We start from the raw sequence: 19,758 nt of genomic DNA on the forward strand, positions 1-19,758 counted from the left end.
CATTAATTGTTAGAGAAACAATGCTTAGTTTAAATGAGCTAAAAAAATATCCAAAAGCACCTCTTCGAGGTTCTCCATTACAGGTAGAAAATTAATACTTTTAATTGTAGAAATAAAAATATATAATTTTGTATAGTATTAGTAACTATTTACATTGAACTTTTGCAGGTCTGGCTAATGAAGAGACTTGAATTAATCAATCCTCCTAACGATCTTGAACAATATACACCAAATTGTTTTGTAAAAAGGAAGAAACGCTTCTCCATAAAGATGGGTCGCCGGGAGTGGAGTAGAATAATCTTTGATACCTGCAACTTTGCTATCAATGCAACTGGGTTGTCCCTTGATGGAAGATTGAGAAGATGGTTGGTGTCAATAGTGAACCTTTTTGTCGTCTTCCTAGCTTGTCCAAGTTGACCTTCTATTACCCTTCTAGAGTGAAGAGACTATATGGACTTGCTCAAACCTTTCCCTCCAGAGATCTTTGTCACCCTTATTAATTCTCGGTTTCACAAGACATAGAGAGGTTTGACGACTATTGATGTGCTAGACCTTTGTGGGATGTTGTTACCCAAAACGTTCCTTCTTCTTTATCTAGGGATGTGACGCAATAGTTAATTGGTAGATCTTAAAGGACAAGAACAAAGCCCAAAAGTTGAGGATGACCTAATGTGAAATACCGCCTAAGAGATAACAAAATACCTCCTAAGGAAAGCTTAGGTGAAAGAGTTGATTTCAAGACCCCTGTTATGCCTAAGAAGAAAAGTACTACAAAGGGTAAGGAGAAAAGAAAGACTGGCTCTGCAGAAAAGAAAATATGAGTTGAAAAGAATCATGGTGTAATGGCTATTGGATAAGCTATCGACTCCAAGATTGTGTGCAGATCTTCTAAGGGCTCCCTATTGGTGAAAGAGATGGATGATGAAGAAGAAAAAGAGATGAATAGGAAGATGGCCACAAAAGAGAAAACAGATTAAAGCATTGCTTTTACCACCAGTTTATTAGTCAAATTTTATTTTCAATTCATTTCTATTTTTAAGTCAATTTCAATTTTAAGCTTTAATTTTTAATTCCATTAATAATGTAACTTTATTTTTATTAATGCAATTTTAAGCTTTTTATATTAAATTGACCTTTTTTATAATTCATTGAATTAATTATTAAAGCAATGAAAGCGACTTGAATACATTTCAAAAAAAAATTCGAGTACAGAAGTCAAAAATTCTCAAAATACACTGAAATTCGCCCAAATTGACGAAAAAAATACTAGTGCTAGACTTTTAAACTTGTCACAGCGCGACGATCCTATCGCGGTGCGCAAGATTTGTCGTTGCGCGACATATGCCGTCGTGTAGCGATGGCCGTGAATTCTAAGCGTCGTTTGATCTGTGTTAATGTATTGATGCATGGATGCAAGATTTGAAAAATTAGAGTAGCCGCACCCTGTGAAGGGTTGCCTACGTATCCCTTCCTAAGGAATTAGGCCAAACGTAGCTCTGTTGAGTATGCTACTGAAGTTATCATGGGTAGAACTTCTTAGGTTAGTCAAGATTTTTCATATTTGAGAATTCATTACCATCCATATCAGTTAGTTTTGTTGCACCTCCTAATAAAATAGTTTTAACAATGTATGGTCAGGAGTAATTAGGTCTAAATTTTCCTTTTGTGTCTAGAATATTTTTCCTTAATGCTTTGAAACTAAGTCTCCCACATTGATGTTTCTTGTCTTTACCTTTTTGTTAAATTGTCTAGCCATCCGAGTTTGATAGCATTGAGTATGATGTAGAACTTCTAGTCGTTTTTCGATCATCAAGTAGAATTAGCTCCTCATACCTTGCTCTAGTTCATTCGACTTCATCGAGTTTACTTTCCAATGCAATGCGTAGAGAAGGTATTTTTAGCTCTACAGGTTGTACGACATCCATCCCATAAACTAGGAAGAATGACGTATTTCTTGTGGATGAGAGAATTGACGAGCGATAACCCCAAAGAGCAAAATGGAGTTTGTTAGGCCAATCCTTGTAATTTTATGTCATTTCTCAATGATAGTCTTTAGGTTCTTATTAGTTGCTTCTACTGTACCATTTTCTTGAGGCCTATATGGGGAAGAATGTTGGTGTTGAATACCGTACTTTTAAAGCAATTCTTCACATCCCGCTTGAAAGTGAGTTCCATTGTCACGTACTTATCGTTTCATGTGGGACTCCATATCGACATTTTATGTTTCTTTTGATAAAAAGTGCTACATGTTTTGCGGTGAGTTTGGCATATGATGCTACTTCAACCCATATTGTGAAGTAATAAATTGCCACTAAGATGTAATCATGAACTCTTGTCCCCAGATTAGGTGATTTTTTGAATAATGTCTATACACCATGTTGAGAATGGCCATGGTGATGTATAGGTGTAAAGGAGTGATGGAGGAAAATGTTGCAAGTTAGCATATAAATTTAGGGTGTCTCTTCACATATTTATGGCAATCCCTATTCATGGTAATTTAATAGAATCCTTGGCGCATTACTTTTTGAGCTAGCATTTTTCCATTCTTATGGGTTCTACATACTTCTTCGTGAATTATTCTTATTGCTCTTTAAGCTTCCTTTTTTCCAACACATAAGAGAGCTCTTCCTTTAGGTACCCATTTATGAAGCTCGTCATTTATAAGTACATATTGGGAAGCCAAAGCCTTAGAGCTCGCTTTTCTCTCTTGTCAGCGTAAGGTGGATATTCACCTTTGGTGACATAATTGAGGATGTCAATATACCAAGGTTATTCCTCTTCTTCTTGTTCCTGAGCTACCTCGTCATCCTCTATAGCTTGGATGTAAGCCTGTTTATGCCTTTTCTTTATTGTTAGAGGCATTTGCTCAATTTCCTTAGGAATTCTAAGCATTGAGGCTAGTCTTGCCAAGGCGTCAGCAAATTGATTTTCCTATATGTGTAGATATGTGTATTGAACCTTTTCAAATTGATCAGTAAGAGTTTCCAAATATGTTTGATTAGGGGCTAAGCTTTCACTTCTTACTTTACATCTTTTGGAAGTCTGATTGATGATTAAAGAGGATTCTTCGAAAATTTGAATTTTCTTTACTGCTAATGCCAAAACAGTTTTGAGGCTTCTTGAAGCTATTTTGCATTCTCCAATTCAAGTCCACCTTATTATTTCCCTTTGACTTCCTACCAAATATACACAACATAATATTAAGTGTCACTTATTATAAAATAGGTATAAAATACTATACTAACAAAAAATAAGAACTAAAAATATTAAAGTGACTAATTTCATAAAACAACTAATAGAAAACGATTATAAGACTAATATTAGGGACTAAAACTATAGTATATTTTTCACTTATCAAATTCCCCCACACTTAGTCTTTGATCGCCCTCGAACAAACTAAATAGAACTAATCTATAAAAGCAATAAACCTGACTCAGTGTCGTAGGAATGGTTACACTTAGCATGTGCAACAAGCCCTTTAAACATGAGGACATACCCACAAAGTCTCTTCATTTGGAATCTTTGAACCAATCAGCAAATATAACTAACATAGGCATATAAGCACTCACCAGTATGCATGGACTATATATTTGACATTTATAAAGATTTTAACACCCTCAATGTCCGACATCGTATCATTTCCGTTTCTCACCCTTATTTTTATGTATTTGATTAGATGTCTCTAATCATCAGAACTTTTATGGAATGTAAAAGGAACAAGGTAAAATAAAGGTGGGAGATATGTTTAGGTTTGTAGTGGTAAGGCGGAAATTAGTAGAGCACATTACTAGTACATTTATATCACACATCTCCAACATTGAACTTGACATACTTTTTTTTTTTTTTTTTTTTTTGGGGTCTTAGGACTCTTAATGCTTTATCTCTATCAAATAGTTCTTGTAGCGAGTGTTCGACCAGTGTCTCCTGGTCCAATTGGCCCAAGGCACTAGGTTTTAAGATACCCCTACGGATCTACTTACTCGAACTACTTAAGCACGAGAAAAAAACATCACATGTACATAACTGGGTTTTGAATTTTTTTTTATGTATATATATGTGAATCACTTTCTGAACCCATACATTGGTACACCGAGCCTTCAAATCTGAAACTTTTCATTAGAAAACCACCAAATAAGGACAACCACCATTCCATTTTACATCACAATTTAACAATATGCTCTACTAATCCCAAAAGGTGTTTCAATCATTTTCTGGACAGGGCACATTTGTGAGTTTTATATGATAAGAAAACAAACTTAAGCTCAAATTGGCTCAATATTGGATGATGTTAATGGTTGGCTTTGAGACATGATAAAATTATTAGTGAGAAAAAAAAACTCTTACTAATCATACAAAAGAGGGGTTTAAGCTATCTTTCATGTCTGTAATCCACATCATGCAATAAATAAAAGATTTTTTTTTTTAATTTCTTGATCAACCCAAAGTTCCTTCATTTATTTACGAAACTAGCAATCTAAAATAACAAGCTTTTTAATCTAAAATTCGGCAACACCTCCTCTAAATTAGTAGCAGTCCACTAAAAAATGAGCTATTTTAATCAATGCATTTACAACCAAATATCCATTCAAATAGAATTCTCTCCACAAAAACCAAACCAATTTCAAATATTCAATCCCCCCCTGCACTTAAACTTTTCATTGTCCTCGATGAAAACAAAGTTAAGAAAGGAAAAGGGAAACTTAGCTGGTCATGTAAGTAGTAGACTCTGAGCTTACAGAATGTTTGTGATGATTCTGCTATCTGTCCGCTTATTAGCATAACTGAATGGCTGCATCAATGCACAAAGAGAAAATGAGACAGAATCGTTAGCATAACTCAGAGACTCTTAAGTAATCTGTTCCTGAAATATTAATGGCTCTAAATTTAATGACTCATAGACACAAACTAGAAAAAAAAATAATAAAATAAAATAAAAATGACATGGCAGAATTGAAAAGTAAAACAAAATATAAAAACTAAAAAAATAGTAAATAAACTAGGGAAAGAACAAAGATAGCCTTGGGTTGCCTCCCAAGTAGCGCCTTTAGTTTATGTCGTTAGCTCGACGTTCTTCTCTTCATGCTTGTTCGAAGAATATGTCTTCAATCATGGTCACATAAGCTTGGTCATAGAATGGTTTTAACCTGTGACCATTAACCTTGAAAGTTTTGTTGGTATCAAAATCTTTGATTTCTACTGCACCATGATGAAAAACGTTAGTAACAATAAAAGGGCCAAGCCATCTAGTTTGCAATTTTCCTGGAAATAACTTCAAACAAGCATTAAAAAGAAGAACTTTTTGTCCAACCTGAAATGATTTCCTAGCTATGTTCTTATCGTGGAAGGCTTTGGTTTTGTCTTTATAGATTTTGGCATTTTCATATGCCTCTAACCTTAATTCTTCTAATTCAAGCAACTGTAATTTCCTCTTATTTCCAGCAAGGTCATAGTCTAAATTACATTGCTTACTGCCCAAAAAGACTTATGCTCAATTTCCACAGGCAACTGACATGCTTTACCAAAAACAAGTCTAAATGGAGACATCTCTACAGGATTTTTATATGCAGTTCTATATGCCCATAATGCATCACCTAATCGAAGACTCCAATCTTTCCTATTAGGATTAACCATTTTCTCAAGAATCGATTTTATTTCTCTGTTAGAAACTTCAGCTTGCCCACTAGTTTGTGGGTGGTATGCAGTAGCAACTCTGTGGGTTACATGATATTTCTCCAAAAGTGCACCAAAGGTTTTGTTGCAAAAATGAGTCCCTCTATCACTTATGATGACCTTAGGCATGCCAAATCTATTAAAAATATGACTCCTAACAAATTTAACAACTGTTTTAGCATCATCAGTTATCACAGCTTTTGCTTATACCCATTTAAATACATAATCGACAGCAACAATGATATAAACTTTACAAAAAGAAGAAGGAAAGGGGCCCATAAAATCTATACCCCACACATCAAATATTTCGCAAATAAGGATACTAGATTGAGGCATTTCATTTCTTTTAGACAAATTTCCAGTCTTTTGGCAACGTTCACAAGATTTACAAAACAAATATGCATCTTTGTAAATAGTAGGCCAATATAAACCACATCTAAGGCTGGCCTAGCTAAAGGATCTTATCTCACTGATCCTGACTAAAGAAGGGAGGTAGCAAAGGAGTGCACGTGAACTCCTATTAGGAGAAAGAGTCATGGAGATAAGAATCAGAATGAAGATTCGCACTCGCTGCTCGGCTGATGTCTCCTCCATGTCAAAACCACGAGCTAGAACCGAAGCCAGCTCCAATCGCCCACTCCTAGGACCACCTCGAGACACTGGTCGGGTCTTGATATGCTGAACGATCGGACCTAACAAGTCGGCTGCCTCAGCTGCTCCCCAAAAAAGATCAGACATCTGTGCTACGGCTCGGTCAGTGAAGCGCAGCCCGCTAATCATGCTAAAGTCCAGAGGGGTCACTGTCATCTCCCCCCAAGAAAAGTGAAAGGTGTTGGTAGTATCCCAACAATACTCCAACAATACGCGAACGACTGTCGCACCGCAACCCCGGGGGCTGTGATGTATTCATTTTATATAGTATTTTACCCCCGTCCCTTAGTCATAATTAGTAGTGTTTTTGGCTCTTTAGAGCCACTTTTATTACTAATTGGTGTTTTCTAGTGTTTTCGTAGATTTGGTTGACTTTTGCAGGGATTTATGCTTTTGGAGTATTTTCCCGAGATATTTTGGAGCAATCACGAACATTGGAGAAGCCAACCAGATTTTATAGCCCAGGGCCGGTTGGAGCCATCGAACCGGTAATTAAGGGCTCGGTAGAGGTGATACCGGGGCGTTTGGACCGAGTATTCAAGACCCAAAGAGGAAACCCAGATTGGCCCGAAGAATTGGAGCCCAATCGAAGTCCAAATATTGGCCCAAATGATCCGCCCGGCCAAAAAGGCTGGCGCCCGGAGGCGCGCCCGGCCGGGCGGGAGGAGCGCCCGGTGACGCGCCCGGCCGGGCGCGAGATTGCTATTAGAAATAAAAAAAGGCGCGCCCGATCGGGCGGTGCCTCGCCCGATCGGGCGCGTGTATTTTTAGGGGACGATTAGCGTCATTTTAATTTGTTTTAGTTTAGGATTTTTGTACGGAGTATAAATACTCCTCCGTAGTACGATTTTACGACTCTTCTTCTTCTCTTAATCCTTTCTCTTAGACTTTCTCTCTCTACTTAGTTTTCTCTCTCTAAACCCTTGTTATTATTTCTTTGATTAATTCCAGATTTATTTTGGTGACGATTTCTTTTCCCTTAATCTCAGTTATTTATTTTATTCCCTTGATCATGATTTATTTTATTGCTTTGCTTAGTTTATATTTAATAATGTGTGAGTAGTTTAATTTCTAGGGTTCATGGGGATCTAATAAATGATATGAAGGGGTAAATTATTGTTGTTGATTATTAATGCTAGATTAATTTCCTATTGATTGATTTAATGCTCTGTGACTAGATTAGGCCTATCTTTTATGCATGAGTTTGACAATATTGATTCAAGAATCGAGAGATGAGAATTAATGTTTAGGTCTAGTTTCAATAGGCAAGTTAATTTATAAATGGTTAAGTCAAGATTCGAGAGATGAGATTTAATACCGATAAATTAATTATGTGGTTGTAATAAGTAGCGAGAGCCCTTTACAATCTGGTTAATTGATGCATTGATGATTGACTATTATTGATTGTTGGTATTGCATGATAATTTCTTATTGGATTGTTTTAATGTTTTACAATTGCGGCTTGTAAAAGTATAGCAATATTAAATTGATGAATCGAGCAGATGTTAATTTGATATTAAAGGCTATTTTCAATAAGAACTTAGATCTAGTAAATTGCGAGAGCCTGTTAGGTCTATGTTGGTTAATAAATTGCGAGAGCCTGTTAATCATGTTATTTGTGCAATGTCAATAATTGATTACCCTATTTTACCCCGGAGTATTATTTATTGGTGAACCTATGCCCTAGATCCTTTTATATATTATTTTCTCCCTTTTTTTACTCTTTTTAGTTTAGTTTCATATTCAAATTTTAATATTGGTTACTTAAATAATTTAGATTATAATATTTAATTAGGAGTAAAAAGACTTGTTTCCCTGTGGAGATCGACCCTACTTCCCTATCTACTTTAGTTAGTGAATTAGGTAATTATTTTTGATTAGGGGATACGACTTTACCCTGTCAAAATTTTGGCACCGTTGTCGGGGAAACGGTTTTATTTTTATTTCTGATTATTTTTGTAGTCTAGATTATTTCCCTTTTTGTCTCAGAGAGCGTTAGTTCTCTGAGACAAATCTCATATTTGCTTCTAGTTTTTGTTTATGCCCAGGTGTTCCAGATCAGGTTACATCCCATTCGATCCTGAGATCGAACGTTCCTTCCATAGACAGAAAAACTTCTACAAGCAAATCCTGGCGGATTCTGGTGATAATAACAATAATCACCGAGATTCTCCAACTGGTTCTAGCAATTCAGAGGCATCATCAGACACAGAATCAGAGATGGCGGTTCCAAAGAAACTTAGTGATTATTCACAACCAAAGCTTACGGATTTCCCACATCTCACTCCCACTCCGGCTCTTGATGGGGTTCAATTTGAAATTAAGCCTCAATTTATAACGATGATAGAGAGGAAGCAATTCAGTGGAGCCAAGGGTGAAGACCCGAATCTTCACATTGCCGACTATTCTCAATATTGCAACACCATAAGGCAAGCCGGGGTCACTCAAGACCAAATCAGGGAGATTCTCTTTCCCTTTTCTTTAACTGGAAAAGCTAAATTGTGGTTTAATGGTTTAAATAGAACTACGCTTGGTATAACTGACTGGGAAACTCTTGTTTTGAATTTTTATAACAAATATTATCCTGCAGAGAGAACAACAGTACTACGGAGTGCGATTCAGAATTTCGCCCAAGAAGCCGATGAGTCTTTATATGAGGCTTGGGAGAGGTTCAAGGACTTACAAAGAGAATGCCCTCACCACAATTTAGCACAATGGCAGTTAATCCAAGCCTTTTATAACGACATTGGAAATTCTTCTAGAATAATTTTAGACTCTGCAGCTAGTGGGAGATTTATGAATCTTAATGTTGATGACGCAGGTCAGGTTATTGAAGATATGGCGATACACAATTCCCAATATGGGAATCCAAGAGGATTTGCTAACAAGGGGAAACATAGCGTCGACTCTGTATCCTTTTTGCAAGCTCAACTGACCTCTATTTGTCAAAAATTAGATAATCTGAGCACTGCTAACGTAGCCAATGTTTCTGCGATTAATAATAATTCTAATGAGGCTTTCTGTGAAAATTGTGGTATTGTAGGTCATTGGGAGCAGGATTGCAGGAGTTCCGTGGAGCAAGTTAATGCCTTCCAAGCTTATAGGCAGAATAACCCATACTCCAACACTTACAATCCTGGGTATCGGAATCATCCATACCTTTCCTACCGGAGCGCTAATGTTCAAAATCCCCCACCACAAGAACCACAGGTGCCGCAGCAACAGCAGCAGAAATACTATCATCCCAATGCTGGCCAAAAGAATCAACCACAACAACCCCCCTCATCTTCAGACCCTTCTTTAGGGGAAATTAGAGCAATGTTGGTTAATATGCAAAAGCACATGGAGAGCAGAGATGCGACAATTGATCAAATTCTAGCACATAACAAAATTGTAGATAATCAAATTGCGCAACTCTCCGCTACTCTACAAGCACGCCAACAGGGAGCCCTGCCGGCACAGCCGACAGGGCCTACGGATCAAGCATTTGCAATTACTCTAAGGAGTGGTTCAAACTATGAAGGGCCCTCTATGCCCAGAGTTGATGAACCTATTTTATTAAATAATGCTAATCTTGATTCCATTAAACCAAACAATGTAGTTGCTAGCCCTGCAGGGCTAGAAGATAATACTAACACATCTAAACCTACATTGCAGGGTAAAACTCCGGAGAAGGTGGCTACTCCAGACAAAGAGAAGAATGCTCAAAAACCAATTATCAAACTTCCTTTCCCCAATCGTCAATTGAAGACAAACTTGGATAAGCAGTTAAGTAAGTTCCTGGAGGTGGTTAAGGATTTGAAGGTAACAGTCCCCTTTACTGAATTGATCACACAAATCCCCTCATATGCAAAATTTATGAAAGAAATTTTGACGAGAAAAAGGTCTATTAGTGTGGTAGAGACAGTAGCTTTCACTGCAGAGTGTAGCGCCGTACTTCAAAATAAGTCTCCACCTAAATTGAAAGATCCGGGTAGTTTTTCTATCCCTTGTCATATTGGTAATCTTCTGATTGATAATGCATTATGTGATTTGGGTGCTAGTGTTAGCGTTATGCCATTATCTGTGTGTTCTAAGTTAAATATGGGTAAATTAAAAGCTACCAATATAACTCTGCAAATGGCCGACCGTTCTTTCAAATACCCCCTAGGTGTTTTAGAGGACGTCCCCGTTAGAGTAGGTAAATTTTATATACCTGTAGACTTTGTTGTTCTTGATATGGCTGAGGATATGCAAACCCCAATTATTCTGGGTAGACCATTCCTTAACACTGCAGGAGCAGTCATAGATGTTAGAAGTGGTAAGCTAACACTATCTGTAGGGGATGATAAAGTGGTTTTTAATCTGAATAATACCCTCAAAAGCTCCATGACTGAGGAGAAATGTTTCAGTGTTAATGTGGTTGTAAATTATTCTAATAAGCCCCAAGCTCTTGAAAAAGATCCCTTGGAGGCGGTATCTTGTGTTGCATCCCTTTCAGATGAGATAGACAAATGGCAGAAGGAAGTCGATGCAATAGAAAGAGCATTCTACAATGTTGGTCTTGGTTTCGAGGATGAACAAGTGGAACCGATAGAGCAAGTTGTGCGAATCGAGCCTACGGTAAGTGTTCCGCCAGATCGAGTTGCAAGTGTTGAACACAATGACAATTTGAAGCAACATTCGATCGAAGAAGGGTTTTTAGTGCGTAGCATTGAAGATCCCCCAGTCCAAGTCATGGAGGATCCACCAGATAAGGCGACTTGGCGTCCCACAGGATATGTCAGGAAGCCGCATCGCAGCTTAAACATCGCTAGACCGGGTGAGAAACCACCCGATCAAGCGTTGGGCCAAGGGTCTTAGGAATTGTACTTGGTAAGAAGGTCGTGCGGGACCTAGATAAACCAGCGCTTTGCGGGAGGCAACCCGTATTTTTAATGTTTTTTTTAGACCAGTTTTTATTTTCGTTTTCTTAGGTGAGGAGAGTTGAGGGAATTTAATTAGTTTTATGAGTATTTGTACAGGTTTGAAGGAAAAGAGTTAGACAACTTTCTGAGAACAGAGGGAAATTAGCTCTCCCCGAATTAGTCTCGGGCCCGACCGGGCGAGAGCCGCCCGACCGGGCGCGAATTTTGACGTATACGGACTAATTTGTCCGCCCGATCGGGCAAGCCTCGCCCGACCGGGCGCGAGAAGTGAAGAATTTCTTGGCAAAATTTCGCCCGATCGGGCGCGAGAACAAGATGGAAAATTTTGGCCAGATCGCCCGACCGGGCGAAAAGCGCCCGATCGGGCGCAAACACGTGACAAATTTTATCGCCCGACCGGGCGCGAGAAAAAGCCCAACATTCTCCAGATCGCCCGATCGGGCGAACCACCGCCCGACCGGGCGCGAGTCCACTTACGCGTCCCTTCTTCTTTCTTTCTTCTTTCTTTCTTCATTTCTTCTTTCCTCCATTACTTTCTCTCTCTAAAACTCAAATTTTCTCTGACTTCTCTCTAAGATTTCTCCTCCATTACCAATCCAAATTCAAAACTTTTTATATATTTGTAATCCTCTCTTCATCCTCTTCACTCTCATACAAAAATTTTTCAGTTTTAATTTCAAAAAAATTTCGACCCATTTCTCTGCATGGCTTCAAAGAGAGCAAGATCAATTTTTGGTAAGAGCTCCAGCTCGAGGGAGGAGTACGACCCAGACTTACAACTCCCGTATTGGCCGACGATCCGGATCGTGAGCCGGGAACAGAAAGAACGTTTGGAGCATTTGGTCGGTCGTGAGGTAATCCCTTCTCGGTGGTTACACCGCCCTACCTTAGAGTCATATGGTTTGTTTGATTATGTTAAACGATTTTTGAATGATATTGGCATGAGAAAATTCGTTGACATGCATTATCCTACATACCGAGAACTTACATGTGAATTTTTGTCCACTTTTCATGTTGTTAGTAGTAGAAATGGACCTAATTTATTTTTCAGGTTAAATAATAGAAATATTAGTTTAACTTTTGTTGAATTTTGTAAAATTTTTGAATTAAATTCTGAATTATCTCACCAGTGGCATGAAGATTATAAAATGGGTGATTTATATTTTGCTTTGACTGGTTTACCTGCCCCCGACCCCGAACATGCTAGTACCAAACCCATTCACCACCCTGTCCCGAAAATCTGGCAAAGGTTTGCGGGATTGTGTTTCTTGGGTAGGGCCGAGCCTCATAACGCTCAAACCAACGAACTAGCTATAATTGGACATTATGTATACGGGTTCGGGAAATTGAACATAGGCAGGTTCATAGTTCATCACCTGAGTCGGCATGCCACAGCCAGCACCACTTCCAAGTCCCCTATCCGTTTAGGTGGCCTTATCACTCGAATTGCGGTGAAAAAGGCCGGTTTTGTAGTAGACGGACCCCACCAGCTGACTAACTGTGGACCAGGTACCTACATGACTGCTAGGTATTTTGAGGATGTGGGGTGGGTTAGGCCGGATAGCGAGCAGACACCCTTTTGGTGTATTAGGACTGGGAATGAGCAACCCTTGCCTATTTTTCCCCTTCCTAGTCCAGACTTGACCGCCTTTCCCCCAGGGCAACTTTCCTATACCTATGATGCTTTAGTTGCCAACGCTAGGGGACAGGCACCACCACCACCAGTTCCACCACCTCAGCCCCAGCCCGAGGTGGCTTTCTCTCCACCTCGTATGTCTCATTCCGTCCCTCATGTTGACTCTGACCCAGTTTGGGACTTTCAGAGTATAGGTCAGGCCCTAGGACGTATTGAGCATGCACAGACTGACCTTAGGAGGATGGTGGGCTCTATTGACCACAGGTTAGGGTACCTAGAGAGGAACCAGGGTAGAGCTCTCTACCCTATGTACGATGATTATGCTCGTCGGGACAACATTCCCGACGACGCTATCCACCCTGACTGGTTTCAGCCTCCACCCCAGGGATACGGTAGGGATCCCACTGCCCGTGGTATTTACTCTGACTATTCTTCCTTTTTCGGGTACGGGCAGGACATTCCTTTCGGGGGACCAGCGGGGGGGAGTTTTCACGCTGACTATTTTGGTGGTAGCTCTTCTGGTGCAGGTGGTGTAGGTGGCAGTGGAGGTGCGGGCTTCGGCTCGATGGACGAGGATGATGAGGACTAGCTATGCTGGGCTAGTTTCCGAGCCAATGAGGACATTGTCTGATTCTGGCTTGGGGGAGATTTTGGTTTGGTATTTTTCTTTTTCTCTTTTCTTTTATTTTTGGTGTGTTTTCTTAGGTTAATTTTTTTGTTTTCTAGGTTAGCTTTATTGCTTTATTTATATATAAAAATCCAAAAATACGTTCCAATGAATTATAAATTATGCTTCCCTGTGCCCCTTACTTGAGAAAAATTGTTTTGATTCCTGGTATTCGATGATAAGCATTATGGATTAGTTGATCATGATTTGATGTTTGAGTGCCTTGAAACCTTAACATGCGTCAATTTTGTCCAACTACTTGTGAATATAGTGCTTGACTAGTTGATTTGGTTAGGATTGTGTGATAGTTCCATAGTTCCTGGTATGTCAATGAATTTGAGTATTGGTTTGCTACTATTAGTAATATTTATATGATTCATTATTATGCACATTGTGGAGGACGAAGGCATTTGTTCTTTTAGGTAGCCTCCAGATATTGTAGATACATTTGTTCCCTTCTTGCTACCCATGTTGTTGCCTTGACTTTTTATTGTTTATTAGCCACATTACAAGCCTATTTTGCCCCATTGGTTACTAGTCCCAAGCTTGGCTTGGGGGAGCTATTAGTGAGTGAGGTGAGGGAGTTTGTAGTGTGCTATTTATTTGCACAATTTGGGTGGGATTTTGAGAAGTAGTTTTGTTGATTGTTCATGTTTATTTTTGATGAATTCGAGAGTTATATTTTCTTGAAAAAATAAAGCATGATATTATGAAAAAAAAGAGAGAAGTTCAAAGAGAAAAAAATGTGAAAAAATAAGCGAACTTCAAAAGGAAAAAAAATGTTCAAATGTTCTAGTTGGAGGTTTGTAAAGAATAATTCTGAGCCTCAATGAAAAAAATTCAAGTTTGGAAAATAAAGTTTGTTTATTCACTCTATTACTCCATTATTATATCTTATGAGTGAAATTGTAAGAGTAAGGTTTATTTATTATGATTGGAGTATATTTGGTTGATGTTAGAGTTGGTTATGTAGGAGATGTTGATCATTATTTATTCTTGATCATGGGTTTTATTAGGATATTGCTCCCTTAAGCATAGCTTTTCTCTCACGTATTTCCAAATTTATCCTACCCTTTACCCTAGCCTGACATTACAAGCTTTAAAGACCTTTCGACCTTTGTGCATAGAATTGTATGAATGTGAAAGTGTTGCTTATCAATGCAAGTTATGATTTGGCATATTTCGAGTCGACTAGTAGGATTGAGCGTTCATTGTTTTTATACACACGAGAGTGTGAGTTGGGAGGGCATTGTTCACATAAAAGGGGTGGTTGGAGAGCGATCAAGTACATCTTTTACTCGCCACAAAAATGAGAGTCGAGTGTGTGAGCACTAGTCTTGAATTCTATATGCTCTTGTGGTTTGCTCTATTTGACAATTGTTAGGGAAGAAAGGTAATTGGATGGATTTGATTGGTTGACTTTGAAGCATGTTTATTTGATTTACCCTGGATCGCTTGTGCTTGATTTTTACTTATTGGGGTGAAGCATATTTATTGATTCATTGATGAGATCTTTGCTTAGGGACAAGCAAAGGTTTGGCTTGGGGGAGTTTGATGTATTCATTTTGTATAGTATTTTACCCCCGTCCCTTGGTCATAATTAGTAGTGTTTTTGGCTCTTTAGAGCCACTTTTATTACTAATTGGTGTTTTCTAGTGTTTTCGTAGATTTGGTTGACTTTTGCAGGGATTTATGCTTTTGGAGTATTTTCCCGAGATATTTTGGAGCAATCACGAACATTGGAGAAGCACGACCAGATTTTATAGCCCAGGGCCGGTTGGAGCCATCGAACCGGTAATTAAGGGCTCGGTAGAGGTGATACCGGGGCGTTTGGACCGAGTATTCAAGACCCAAAGAGGAAACCCAGATTGGCCCGAAGAATTGGAGCCCAATCGAAGTCCAAATATTGGCCCAAATGATCCGCCCGGCCAAAAAGGCTGGCGCCCGGAGGCGCGCCCGGCCGGGCGGGAGGAGCGCCCGGTGACGCGCCCGGCCGGGCGCGAGATTGCTATTAGAGATAAAAAAAGGCGCGCCCGATCGGGCGGTGCCTCGCCCGATCGGGCGCGTGTATTTTTAGGGGACGATTAGCGTCGTTTTAATTTGTTTTAGTTTAGGATTTTTGTACGGAGTATAAATACTCCTCCGTAGTACGATTTTACGACTCTTCTTCTTCTCTTAATCCTTTCTCTTAGACTTTCTCTCTCTACTTAGTTTTCTCTCTCTAAACCCTTGTTATTGTTTCTTTGATTAATTCCAGATTTATTTTGGTGACGATTTCTTTTCCCTTAATCTCAGTTATTTATTTTATTCCCTTGATCATGATTTATTTTATTGCTTTGCTTAGTTTATATTTAATAATGTGTGAGTAGTTTAATTTCTAGGTTTCATGGGGATCTAATAAATGATATGAAGGGGTAAATTATTGTTGTTGATTATTAATGCTAGATTAATTTCCTATTGATTGATTTAATGCTCTGTGACTAGATTAGGCCTATCTTTTATGCATGAGTTTGACAATATTGATTCAAGAATCGAGAGATGAGAATTAATGTTTAGGTCTAGTTTTAATAGGCAAGTTAATTTATAAATGGTTAAGTCAAGATTCGAGAGATGAGATTTAATACCGATAAATTAATTATGTGGTTGTAATAAGTAGCGAGAGCCCTTTACAATCTGGTTAATTGATGCATTGATGATTGACTATTATTGATTGTTGGTATTGCATGATAATTTCTTATTGGATTGTTTTAATGTTTTACAATTGCGGCTTGTAAAAGTATAGCAATATTAAATTGATGAATCGAGCAGATGTTAATTTGATATTAAAGGCTATTTTCAATAAGAACTTAGATCTAGTAAATTGCGAGAGCCTGTTAGGTCTATGTTGGTTAATAAATTGCGAGAGCCTGTTAATCATGTTATTTGTGCAATGTCAATAATTGATTACCCTATTTTACCCCGGAGTATTATTTATTGGTGAACCTATGCCCTAGATCCTTTTATATATTATTTTCTCCCTTTTCTTACTCTTTTTAGTTTAGTTTCATATTCAACTTTTAATATTTGTTACTTAAATAATTTAGATTATAATATTTAATTAGGAGTAAAAAGACTTGTTTCCCTGTGGAGATCGACCCTACTTCCCTATCTACTTTAGTTAGTGAATTAGGTAATTATTTTTGATTAGGGGATACGACTTTACCCTGTCAGGCTGCAAAACCCTACGACCGCCGAATAAAAATCCACTAAACCAGACGACTCCCATAAGGCGTTCGTAGCAGGATCCCTCGTAATAATCTGGTGAAGTCGAGGAATCAAATCTCCGGCTCCAGAACTGTGGGGGCGAAGCGTGCCGTCAACTATGCCGGAGAGTGGGCGATGAGAAATGTGGTTCTCACGACAGAAAACCAACTGGTCTGGAGTCCACAGAGGTGGAACCCACCTACCTCTACTCGTAGAAGCCCGAGGCTCAGAATTAAAGACGTCGTCGTCCATACCCTCGGGAATCGTAGGAGTGTCCTACCGAAAAGCCTGACGCCGGCCATGGGTGGAAAGATCGCGATCCCGTTGCCTAGGCATGCTATTATAAAAATAAAAATCTAAATGCTTAGCATCATTTCCTAAGACATTTAGTTCGAGTTGCGTTTTAATAAAAAATCTAAATGCTTAGCATCACTTCCTAAGTTATTTAGTTGTTTATCGCATTATACGCTAAATTTTTACCTCAAGGCTAAAAGTTGACAAAATAATGGAATTATTTATAGTATTTAGTTTCTCCATGACGAACTAATGCTATGTTTTCCTAATTGCATGATGCTATGTTCTCCATGACAATGTAGTACATACACAATACAAGACATGTCTCAAAGTTGCACAAAAACAATAGATCGATGCATCATAGCATATTTTACAAGATATAAAACCAACATGTGATCATTCAAAGTGCAAAAGAACAACATAGGAACACCATTTACCACAAGTAGTATAAAAAATGGTGATTTTGCTCAATTCTTCACCAAATCATGCAATTTTTGTCTCAAATCGCTCACAAACACGCATACATACATGTGCAAGAAAATTCATAGCAAGAATTTCAACATAAACCACAAAATAAAAAAAAATCCCCAAATTGATTTTTAAGGGTTTTTCATGAAATTACTCATTTGAAGCAAATTCGAGGCAAAATCGAGAGAAACTTGCATATATCCTTTTAGAGAATCGAAAATGAGGAAAGTAGCAAAAAATTAGAGCAGAATTGATGAAGATTTGAGCTCCAAAAGCTCAAAAAAACCGTGAAGACCGCCGCGACACGGTCACGCTACACCGCGATACGGTTATGCAACACCGCGACACGGTGAACAGAAAACGTGTAACGGGGATGAAACAACGTGTCACGGTAAATTAAGGGGACGCCGGAGCTCCGATAAACAGCAACAGCAACACGGCAGTAATAGCAGCAAGCAGCAGCAAATCTCAGCGAAGAAAAAAAGAAAAAAAAAAAGAAATGGGAACCAGCAACAATGCCGCGCCACGGAGGAACACTCCGTCTGACGGGAACAAACTCCGAGCACCAGTAAGTTCTAGCCGTGGCTCGGTAGTGTGAGCTGAAGAAAAAATGAAAATGGAGAAGGGGAGTGCGGAAATGGCAAAAAATGGCAGAAGCAGCTAGAATTTAAAGCCAAAAAAAGCATCCCGTTACATCCCGTTTCCCGTGTAACAGATCCCGTTACCATGTAACGGTAATATATTGGCGTGCCACACGTGTTTTGACTGGTCAAAGATGCCAATTGACTGGTTTTCAGCCAGCAGATTTCCCGCGTCCCGGGAATCTGCTCCGCGACACGGGAATTGATCCCGTCTGACGGCAAAAGGCTACCGTATCGCGGGATGTTTCCACGTGGCACGGGGTTCAGGAGGTTATTTTACACATTTTTCGAAGCTAGCAGTGAATATTTCTGGTATTTTTGACTAAAGCTGCACGATTTTCCGTGCAAATTGGACAGTTAATTTTTCGGTAAAATTACGCGGAAAATTCTAACTAACGGTTGGAGGGTACCAAAATTACTATTTTGCCCCTAGAAGCATTAGAGTCATTTTGTCGATATTTTAAGAACCTAATATGGTTGGAGGTGTGAATCATCTGCGGCCCACGTTCGGAGATAATCGAACCATCATACACTTGCAAATTTCAGCGATTACAGTAGTCGTCGGCTTTCCTCAAGCATGGAAAGCATTATCGGTGGATTTTTCTTCAAGTATAGAAAACCGCCAAGTCGGCTTTCCTCAAGCATGGAAAGCGTTATCGGTGGATTTTTCTTCAAGTATAGAAAACCGCCAAGTCGGATTTCCTCAAGCATGGAAAGCGTTATCGGTGGAGTTTTCTTCAAGTATAGAAAACCGCCAAGTCGGCTTTCCTCAAGCATGGAAAACGTTATCAGTGGATTTTTCTTCAAATATAGAAAACCGCCAAGTCGGCTTTCCTCAAGCTTGGAAAGCGTTATCGGTGGTTTTTTCATCAAGTATAGAAAACCGCCAAGTCGGCTTTCCTCAAGCATGGAAAGAATTATCGATGGATTTTTCTTCAAGTATAGAAAACCGCCAAGTCGGCTTTCCTCAAGCTTGGAAAGCGTTATCGGTGGATTTTTCTTCAAGTATAGAAAACCGCCAAGTCGGCTTCCCTCAAGCATGGAAAGCGTTATCGGTGGATTTTTCTTCAAGTATAGAAAACCGCCAAGTCGGCTTTCCTCAAGCTTGGAAAGCGTTATCGGTGGATTTTTCTTCAAGTATAGAAATCTGCCAAGTCGGCTTTCCTCAAGCTTGGAAAGCGTTATTGGTGGATTTTTCTTCAAGTATAGAAAACCGCCAAATTCCTTTGTCGGCTTTCCTCAAGATTGGAAAGCATCGTCGGTGGATTTCTTCAAGCATAGAATGACACCAAATTCATACGTCTACTTTCCTCAGGCATGGAAAGTATTATCCGGTAGGTTTCTTCAGGCTTAAAAAACTACCAAACTCATCTTTCGGCTTTCCTCGGGCATGGAAAGCGTTTCAACAAATGTCATCCGGTTGATTCCTTCAAGCATAGGATGTTGCCAAATTCGTTTGTCACCGATACACTGGTGCCAGATACGTATTATACCCTTTTACTCTTTTATCTGTAGAATTAACATTTTTCTACAGGTATCGGCGTATACAGAGTGATTTAGGATCACAGAACGTCTTAAATC

General features: G+C 39.0%; 1 non-coding gene across 1 annotated transcript; it reads right to left on the reverse strand.

The window, feature by feature from the left end:
- Positions 1 to 8,922: 8,922 nt before the first annotated feature.
- Positions 8,923 to 9,029, reverse strand: LOC145556974 (small nucleolar RNA R71). Its single transcript, XR_014092061.1, has one exon. It is a non-coding gene; the product is annotated as a small nucleolar RNA R71 (small nucleolar RNA).
- Between the last annotated feature and the right edge of the window lie 10,729 nt (positions 9,030 to 19,758).

This window comes from Chenopodium album, chromosome 8 (genome assembly GCF_948465745.1).
Source record: "Chenopodium album chromosome 8, dcCheAlbu1.1, whole genome shotgun sequence".
Lineage (NCBI taxonomy): Eukaryota > Viridiplantae > Streptophyta > Magnoliopsida > Caryophyllales > Amaranthaceae > Chenopodium > Chenopodium album.